Here is a 10,843-nt window from a genome sequence, read left to right as displayed (position 1 = left end):
TATTGCCTTACAGTTCAAGAGCTCAGAAATCTGAAATTGGTTTCGCTAGGCTAAAATCAAGGCGTTGGCAGGGCTGCCTTCCTTCTGGAGGCCCCAGGGTAGAACCTGTTTCCTTGCCTTTTCCAGCATCTATAGACCATCTACCTACCTTGGCTCATGGAGCCTTCCTCCACCTTCAAAGTGCATTACTTCTACTCTGCTTCTGTCCTTACATCATCTCTCTCTCTCTCATTCTGATCCTTCTGCCAGCCTCTTACAGGGACCCTTGTGATTATATTGGGCTCACCCAGATTATCCTGGAGGATCTCCTTATCTCAAGATCCTTAATGTAATCACATCTGCAAAGTCCCTTTTACCATGTAGGCAACATTTTTATAGGTTCCCAGGATTAGGATGTGGACATTTTTGGGAGGCCATTATTCTGCCAACCACAGTCCCCAAGAAATTTTTTTTTAATAAAGGAATAAAGGAAGAACAGTCAAACTAACCAACAAAATAGAGCCCTCAACATAAAAGAAAACAAATCAATTAAATACTTATGTTGGCTTACTTTTGAACAAGCAGAGAAAAATTCACTTAATGTATAAATAACCAAATTAACTTTGGTTGAACTGTAGCTCTTCCACTGACTAGCTCTGTGACCTTGGGTGACTTATTTAATTTCCCTGATCTATCAAAACAAGAATGCTGATACTTATTCACCAACGGTTGAAAATGGGAAATTTTTAATAAATCATACAAAGCATAAAATTTAATTCCATTTCTTCAACCTTAGTATATCTTAATTCCACTGATTAAAAAAATATAGTAATGCATATCCATTTGACTCAAAAACCAGAAGACACATATGAAAATATAAAGGGCCAACTGTACAACTGGGACAGAATCACAACAAATAATTTAAGTGACACTGAGCGTAGAATAGGAGGATTCTCAAGAACATTTCCTGATATTTTCAATAGACACCTATCTTTTAAAATTATTTTTCCAGCTTTATTGAGATATAATTGGCTTAAAAAACTGTGTAAGTTTAAGGTATACAGCTTTGATTTGATATGTTTATATAGTACAAAATGATTACCACCATAGTTAGCTAACAACTCCATCATGTCACATAATTAACATTACATTTTTGTGGTGAGAACATTTAAGATCTACTCTTTTAGCAACTTTCAAGTATACAATACAGTATTATTAACTATAATCACCCTGCTGTACATTAGATTTCCAGAACTTAGTCATCTTCTACGTGGAAGTTTGCACACTTTGACTAACATCTCCCTATTCACCCCAGCACCCAAGCCCTGGTAACCACCATTCTACTTTCTGTTTCTGCAAGTTCTGCCTTTTTATTTTTTTATAAATTTATTTATTTATTTTTATTTTTGGCTGCGTTGGGTCTTTGTTCCTGCGCACTGGCTTTTCTCTAGTTGTGGTGAGCCGGGGCTACTCTTCGTTGCATCACGCAGGCTTCTCTTTGTGGTGGCTTCTCTTGTTGCAGAGCATGGGCTCTAGGCATGCAGCCTCCAGTAGTTGTGGCACTCAGGCTCAGTAGTTGTGGCTCTCAGGCTCTAGAGTGCAGGCTCAGTAGTTGTGGCACATGGGCTTAGTTGCTCCGCGGCATGTGTGGTCTTCCCGGACCAAGTTTCGAACCCGTGTCCCCTGCATTGGCAGGCAGATCCTTAACCACTGTGCCACCAGGGAAGCCCCCAGTTCCACCTTTTTAGATTCCTCACATAAGTGATGTCATACAGTATTTGTCTTTCTCTGTCTGACTTCTTTCACTCTGGATGACTTAGGAGTCACCTTGGGTATCCCTGATCAATAGAGAAAACTCAGGTGAGCCTAAAGTCCCCAGAACGGCAGACAGGGGTTTGGTAGCTGGAGAGGTTGTGATGGATGTGCTGCCGTATTTCAGCCAAGGTTATGAAGCATCCGGTGGAGGAGGAAACTTGTGGATATTTCCCATCTGGGCTTGGAGGTCACGGACAAAGGAAATTTATCCAGGAAGAGTTGTTGCTTGGGAAAGGCCAGCTGGTCTGCACCCTAGAGATCTTCAAAAGTGTATCTTGTTGAGGCGCCCAAGCCCAGGGCAAAGATGTGAGTTCCTTGCATTGTCATTCCAGTTCTGCTCTGGAGCTACAACATTTCTGATGATGCCCATTCCTGTGGCTTATTATCAAACAGTTCAGTCCCTGGGGAGACATCCACCTTCCACAGATGGGGTGACATCTTGGATGAGGCTGAGATCGATGCAACTCCTCCCGCACATCTGTGGGCAGGTGAGAACACAGGCATCCCCGAGTGGGCTCTGAACATTTCTGCTCCCCGCTCCTTTCACCTCCTGTCACTTTGTGCCTCTCCCTCGGAGAACAATACTTTGTGCATAGTGATTAGTCATTGTTAAATAAGTAAAACACTTCTTTAAAAATTCCCATTTTAAAGTAATTTAGTGCAAAAGTAATAAATAAACCCAATGGTTATTGTTCTTTCTAGACATTCACAGGATGGCATTTCCATAAAAAGAGAAGGTAGAGAGTGGGTAACAAGTGCAGAAGTGGTCATCTATTTCCCATCTCCACCTTCCTCTACCCCAGCCTGGACTGAGCCCTAGAATCACCCAGAGAATGTTTCAAAGATATCAATCCCAGAGACCCTCCCCAGACCAATTAGGTCAGAATCTCTGGGCATAGGGCCAGGACATTGCAATGTTTTTTTTTTTTTTTAAACTTCCTTGTATCATTCTAATGCCCAGCCAGGGTGAGAACATTGAACCTTGTCAGTCTGTATTCCCGCCTCCCAGGGAATACACCCCTGAAAATGAATTGCTGATCCCTGTGGCCACATCTCCATGGTGTCCATTGCTTGGTCTAACCCACCCCCAGTCTGTGCCTGTCTTCTTCCCCATCAGGTATTCATCAGATGCCTTGAGGATGTACCGGTGCCTGAGAAACAGTCTAAGAGAACTCCAGGTCCCTGACCATGGACTCCAGAGAGAACAGACTCCTGGTGGAGTTGTCAAGGCAAGTACCTAGTCTCCCAGGGACAGGTTTCCTGGCAACTGGCCTCCCCTGGCAGCAATGATCCTTGGAAACCAACCCCAGCTTCTACCTGACCAGGCCTTGTGCAAGGAGTTTCCTTACCCACCTTCAAACTCTCTCCCTTTACCCTGCTCCCCACACTGGCCATTTCCCAACCCTAACCTTGCATGACCCATACAATTCCTGCAGCTGTTCTGAACTTTGCCTTAGACCCAAAAAACTTAATTTCAGGTCAGCTATCTGGACTCAGGTTCCCTGGTCTCCTGGACTTGAGTTTGATTCCTGATGTGGAGACCCCAAGTGGAAACTTTGCCATGGCTTCCCCTGACCCTGGTGGTCTTCTTGTCTTCTGGTTCTGGTTTTCTCCCAAATCTCTCATTCCCCCTGCTGCCCAAGCCTTAGTCATGAAAATCATTTTTCTCAGTTGCCTCAGCCAAGGTTTCCGTGGGGAAACAAATCTGTTCCCCATAAATATGTAGTGAGCTTTAAACAAATATTCTCAGTGGCATTACAATAATGTCCACCAGATATAGCTCCAAGGGAATGGGTGGAAACTCAGAGTAGATGAGAATGTGGTTTCCAGCATCAGTCTCTTAAGTGTATAAGTATCTTGGTGAGTGGTTAAAAGAACCCTAGCTGTTTATTTTACTTCTCCCTCAACTCCAGTTGAAGACTTCTTGCCTGTAAACCATGAAGATGCAAATTACTGTGGCCATTTTATGGGCTTTCCTATTATAAAAACCACTTGTTTTCATGATGGTTCAACATTATGCTATTTTGAAATTTTAAGTGAAAATTTTGATACATTCTTAGCATTCCATTTTATGCAAATGGAATTTTGCCAAGCTTGGGAATGTCAATCCATTTTCCCTTCTCTCTGAATTTCACTATCCTCTGTCAGAGAAGCTCTTGATCCAAATAGCTCCTTTCACCTAAAAGCTAAGAAGATGGTGGTGATTTGATGCCATCTAGTTCTTAGGTTGTGGCTTGCCTTCCAGAGGGCTATCCTTGCCATGACAATGTAAAGATGGTGGGTACAGGTGGGGCAGGCTTTCAGTAGACATCATGTCCAGGAGGTGTGTCCTTCAGCAGAAGTCAATGTTGTCAGGGGTGAATAGAGAAGAAGTTGTCAGTCTTCCTCTTCTAGCCCCTATGTCTGTGAGAACTTTAGCATGAGTGCTTCGTCTCCCACTTTCCCCATCCCACGTACCTACAGAAGACTCCTTGGTTTCTTAACTCATCAAATCTCAGTTCCTTCTTCTCAGTTCCTTCCCTTGTTGGTGTAGTTGGGCATTACCAAAACCCTTCATTATTCTAAAATTGTTTACAACAGAACTGAGGGTTCATGAAGCTTGACACTCCACCCACTCACATGGCTTGACATTTGGTCATTTCACTTTTTAATAGTTCCTCTACCGAGAGAGATGAAGAGGATGAAAGGAAGGGAGGGTAAGACTTAACTCTGGCTTATTTAGGTGGTTCAAATAAGACAGAAAAACAGTCCTCCTCACCCCAAGTGTTCTTATTTAGTCTGCATAGTCAAGAATACCATACACTACACGTACAAAGCTTTGGGAATTTGTCAAATTTTCTCCTTGTCTACTTCACCAGTGATAAAACAAGGAATGCAGCAGTCTATAATGCAGTGGTTCTCACCGGAATGGAGACTGGACTCACCTGGGGAGATTTGACAAAATGCCAATACCCAGGCCTCATTCCAGACCTATTAAGTGGGAGTCTTTGGGAGTGAGGCCAGGCAGTGATATTTTATACAAACTCCCAGGTGATTCTAAAGTACAGCTAGGGGGACTTCCCTGGTGGTCCAGTGGTTAAGACTCCATGTTTCCACTGCAGGGGGCACGGGTACAACCAGGGTTGGGAACCTCTGGTCTAGTAAATTAGTCAAGAGCAGTGGTTCTCAAACTTAGCATGCATTGGAGTCTTTTGGACAACTTGTGGGGCTCATAAAGTTACATTTTTGACAAGCTTCCAGGTGATACTGATGTTGCTGGTCCTTGTTCTAGGACCAACTTTGAGAATCCTTAGTCAAGAGATGTGAGATAAAATTCTAGTTGTGCTAACTCTCCATAAATTTAAATAATCACTTAATATCTTCTCTTTGCTTTAATGTTCTACAACAAGGGTGGGCAAACATTTTCAGGAAAGGACCATATAATAAATATTTCTAGCTTTGCCATCCACACAGTATCTGTTGCAACTACTCAACTCTGCCATTGTAGCATGAAAACAGCCATAAACAATGTGTAAACAAATGGTATGGTTGTGTTTCAATAAAACTTTATTTAGATGGCAGGCAGGATTTGACCCATAATTTGCTGAATCCTGTTGCCCAGTTTCACTACTAATGCACGTAAGGGAGAATTTCTTTTTATTTATCTAGTTTGTTGCTCTTAAGGCTTTCTGAATCTGAGGATTGATATCTTTCATTGGTTCTGTAGAATTCATACTTATTATCTTTTTAAATATTGCCTCTTCCACATTGTTTCTGCTATCTGTTTGTGACACTATCCTCTGTCAACATGTTAGATATTTGATCTGGCAACATGTTAGATATTCTCACTTTATTCTCCATGTCTCTTAACCACTTTTATACTTTCTACCTACCTCTAACAGAGGTAGAGCTTCCCACGTTGTACGAATTTTGGCTTGCTATTAGAAATTCACAGGGGACAATTCTTTCCAGGTCCACCCAGAGCCAAGGAGGAGACAGAACATTCTCTTCCAGGCCCCTGTTTTGCCCGGGTTCAGTTTTCAGGGGGTTGCCCTTTGGTGGCCTTGGCTTTATGTGAGGGCTTCCCAGGCATCACTTTGCTGTCCCTGGTGCCTTCACAACCCCTTATAATCGGAGTTAGGCCACCAAGAACTGGCCTGTGACCCCATAGGTAACTGCTGCCTCCACTTTAGCTCTGTTTCATGGCTTCATGCTTTCTCAAGGTTTCTGACCTCCTGGGAATCTCTTGTTCTGATGCTTGTTCAGCTGTGCTTTACAAACATTATTTTAATTAATATCATCTCCAGCCTTGTTAAGTGGTCTACTTAGGAGAGCTGTCACCATATTGCCAGGGACATTGATAGGTAACTACTTCCAATTTCCACTTCTCATCTCTCAGTGGAGAAGCCAACAGAACTGGGACTCAATTCATTTTTTACAGTGAATGGATCAGTGGTTTTTTTTTTTTTATTGTTCTCAGCAGTCTTGATGTTATACTGTCATTACACTAACTGTGCAATGTGAGGACAGACTAATGAAATATTCCTTAGATTAGACCAGGTTACTCATGTGAATCTGTTTCATAAGACCTTTTGAAAAAGAAGCTGTACTGGATTTGTGGACCTGTTCTTTGAAGTTTTGAGTTTCCCTGTACAATTCAGAAGGCCTACAGCAAGTTGCACTTTGTCATTTTTCTGAGGCACCAATATGAACCAACTACACAGTGAGACTTGTACTGGGGACAGATCATGTGGCTTCATGAATGTACTTAGCTGGTCACCAGCATCCTCATCCCAGGGTGGTGAGTTGATCTCCTCTCCTTGACCTAATGCTACAAAGTAAGTCTCTTGAAAGTATAGAACAACCGAAAGTAATTTTCTTGTGTGTAAAAAAATGGTCACCAAGTAAAAGCTAGACATTTAGTAAAAGTCAAAGAGGCAGTTAGATTGTGGTGTGCATGGATGTGCAGGAAACACAATCCCCAGTGGACATGTGATTCGGGAAGATGCCAGGAGCCTGTACAAATTTTCCACATTCTTGAGTTGGGGAATTCTGGAAGAATCAAAAGTGTCATCCCATGAGGATTTCAAGCGCATACTACATATTAATAAACAGCTTTGTGAAAAATAAAGTTAGGCAAAAATCGTACATTTAAAAAGAGTCTGCACACTTTGCCAGTTTCTTGCAGAACTAAACATACTCATCATATGATCCAACAGTCAAGCTCCATAGTATTTAGCCACAGGATTTGAAAAAACATACTTATGCAAAAACCCTACACGAGGATGTTTACAACAGCTTTATTCATAATTGCCCAAACTTGGAAGCAACCAAGTAGGTGAACTTTATAGACAAACTGGTATATCCAGACAATGGAATATTACTCAGCAATAAAAATAAATGAGCTATCAAGCCATGAAAAGACAAGGAGAAATCTTAAATGCATACTACTGAGTGATGTAAGCCAATCTGAAAAGAGTAATACTATATGATTCCAACTATATAATATGGTGGAAAAGGAAAAACTGTAGAGATAGTAAAAAGATCAGGGGATGCCAGGGGTTAGAGGGGAGAGACAGATGAACAATCAAAGCACAGAGGATTTTTAGCACAGTGAAACTATTCTGTATATAATGGGCAGTGATACAATTTTGGTGGATATATGTCATACATTTTTCCAAACCTGTAGAATATACAACACCAAGAGCAAACCTTATGTAAACTGTGGACTTTGGGTGATGATGGTATGGCAATTTTTGTTCATTGAATGTAACAAATGCACCAGTCTGGTGGGGGATGTTGATAATGGGGGAGGCTGTGTGTGTGTGTGTGTGTGTGTGTGTGTGTCTGTGTGTGTGTGTCTGTGTGTGTGGACAGGGGGTATATAGCAACTCTCCAAACTTTCTGCTCCATTTTTCGGTGAGCCTAAAACTGCTCAAAAAATAAAGTTTATTAATTAAAAAAAGAAAAAAGAGCCTGCAAAATGTAATGAGTTCATACCTCAGCTTCTTCTTCAGAGTAGCTCTTACCTCCTGAGAAAAACAGCCCACCCAGTCACACACAGGTTCTAGGCCAAAGTACCTGCACCTCTGGGTGTCCCTGCCTGGCTGAGGGAGTGAGCGTGGGCCTTGGGAGGGAGACAGGGTCAGTGGCATTTCGGGGCTTGGACCTTCCCCCACAGGCCTGGGACTTCCCCCCAAAGAGTCATGAGGGGGAGCAGGAAAGGAATTGAGGCCACTGGGAATTTCCTGCCTTCCCAAGTGCTGCAGGGGCGGCTTTCTGGGAAGGCTGGTGTGTCGGTCAAAAGCCTGCACCTCTGGGAGCATCAAAGAGAGATGAGAGAGGCTGGAAGGGCAGTTAGAAGATTCCACCTCTGGCAGATCTTGGTTCTTAGTAAAAAGCAGGAATTATACATGGAGACACTAGCATATACAAGAGCAAATGCACAGACGTAGGCAGACTGACAGACACATGCAGATGCACACCTATGTGGCACACACTTGCAGAGTCTATCCACTACAGAGACACAGATGATCAGGGAAGCTTGTCATTCTGGAACACAAGCAATAGCTGCTGAAAAAACATACTCTGCTCTCTCAATCGCCTGGGGGATGAATTGTTCTAACACATGTCCCCTGGGAGTGCAACAGCCTTCCAGAACAATCAGCCCTCCTTCCTCTCTCAGCTGCATGAGCTCTGCCAGCATATGAAACTCGCCATAGGTTTCTGGCAGATGCATACACGTGTTCATCCCGGTCTGCCTGCAGGGGGCTTTCCCACTCACCCTTCTTCAATGCCCAAGGCGGGCTGTAATTCAGTGTTGTCAGTGGATGACACTCAAGTCCCCCACATGACACTGGAGGTCTTTGGTGGCAAGAACATGCTGCTTGAAGCTGCCTGAGAGGGTCAGTAACAGGAGGCCGGAAGGAACTGAATCATGTTGGGCCAGAGGAGCATTTGTCTCTCTCCAGCCCCGCAGCTTTGTCCTCCTGACTTGGAGCTTGACTCAGCGTTGCATAAGCTGCCTAGAGAAATCCAGGGTAGGAAGGCATTTTCAGTAGTTCGGGACACTTCTGCCTCGAGGCTGTACATGGAAGAGGATCTTCTAAGTAGAAACAGGCCCATGTGCTCGTTGGCAGATGGAATCCAACTGGATGTGGAAAAAAGCTCAACAGAGGGCTCAAACCAAACAAAAAATCAAGTGAAACAACATGATTTTAGTATAACAAGGACTTAAAAACGATTTTGAAAAATGTCTGGTACTAATAGACAGTTTAAAAAGTTAGTTTAAAAACTCTTCTGTTGAGTTAAAAAGCAGGAAGGCTTTCAATACTTCCATCCTTTTAAAATCCTCTCCTTTTGAACATAATAGAATTATTTTCTCTTAAAATTGTTTTACTGAACTGTTTTGCAACTGTTGTAGACAGAATAATGGCTCCCAAAGATGTTCACATCTTGGAACATGATGAATATGTTACCTTACATGGCACAAGGGACTGTGTAGATGCTATCAAGTTGAGGATTTTGAGATGAGGACTTTATTCTGGATTAAGTGGGCCTAGTGTAGTTACAACGGTCTTTGTAAGAGGGAGACAGGAGAGTCAGAGTCTGAAAAGGAGCTGTGAGGACAGGAACAAAAGTTGGAGTGATGTAATTTGAAGATGGAGGAAGGGGCTACAAGCCAAGGAATCTAGGTGACCTCTAGAAGCTGGAAAAGGTAAGGACATATGTTTTCTTCTACAGCTTCCAGAAGGAATGAGGCCTTGCCTTGATTTTTGGATTTTAGGATTTCTCAACTGTGAGATAAAAAATTTGTTCTCAGCCACTAAGTTTGTGTCAATTTGTTTTGGCCGCAATAAGAAACTAATACATCTATCGTGACTGGTCAGATCCTGCATGCTAGCTTGAAGGAGGACTGACTTATTGACAAATAAAGTACTGCTCCATCTGGACCGTCGTACAATTTCCTTGGCTTCATTCCTTTGTTTGGGTGAGCTTATGGTATCAATTGTTCACATACTTTTCAGTATGCTAAATGAAAAATCCATGTTGAGAAGTTTAAATCTATCTGTATCTAATTACAAGGATCTTCATTCATCTTTGTGGGGGATTATCCTACCATATTACTTTTCTAGGACTGTCAAAACAAAGTACCACAGACTGGGTGCCTTAAACAACATAAATGTATTTTCTCACAGTTCTGGATGCTGGAAATCCAAGTACGAGGGGCTGGCAGGTTGGTTTCTCCTGAGGCCTCTCTCTTTGGCTTGCAGATGGCCGCCTTCTCCCTGTGTCCTCACATGGTCTTTGTTCTGTGCACACACATCCCTGGTGTCTCTTTGTGTCCAAATTTCCTCTTCTTAAGAGGACACTGGTCAGATTACATTAGGACCCACCCTAAAATTACTTAAAGATAATTTTGCCTTAACCTTTAAATTTTATTAAAATTCAATGAAAATTTTAACTTGATTACCTTTATAAAAGCTCCATTTCTAGTCACATTCTGAGGTACTAGGGGTTAGGGCTTCAACATATGAATTTGGTGGAGGGACATATTTCAGCCCATAACATCTACACTGGGTACACGTGGGAGAGGGTCTGTGCCAGCCAGGCAGATAAGCCTGTGCACACTACTTGAGTGACATGTGCAGACCTCTGTCTATAATTCCATGCTTCATTCCACTTTTGATATGCTCAAGTGTACCACACTGTGAACCAATTGGAACTGTATCAACTTGTCACCTGACGCACAAGAAAATGTTCCAGAGAAGATTACATGAAGACAGGGACAGGCCAACTCTGGAGTGGAAGAAACTACCTCAGAAAAATCTCATGAGGTTGGGAAGTGGGGGGTGAGGCGAGGGGGAAGAGCAGAATAAATGCAATTAGATCCCTACCTCAAACCATACACTTTACACATACACCAGATGGATTATAGATCTACATGTGAAAAATTATTAAAGAAAATAAAGGACAACATCTATATGATTTTAGAGAAAACCTTAAAAGGAGAATTTATAAAACGCAAACAGTAAAGAAAAAGATAGATATATTCAACTGCTTCAAATTT

This window comes from Globicephala melas, chromosome 4, assembly GCF_963455315.2.
Source record: "Globicephala melas chromosome 4, mGloMel1.2, whole genome shotgun sequence".
Lineage (NCBI taxonomy): Eukaryota > Metazoa > Chordata > Mammalia > Artiodactyla > Delphinidae > Globicephala > Globicephala melas.
This window is presented reverse-complemented; position numbering follows the sequence as displayed.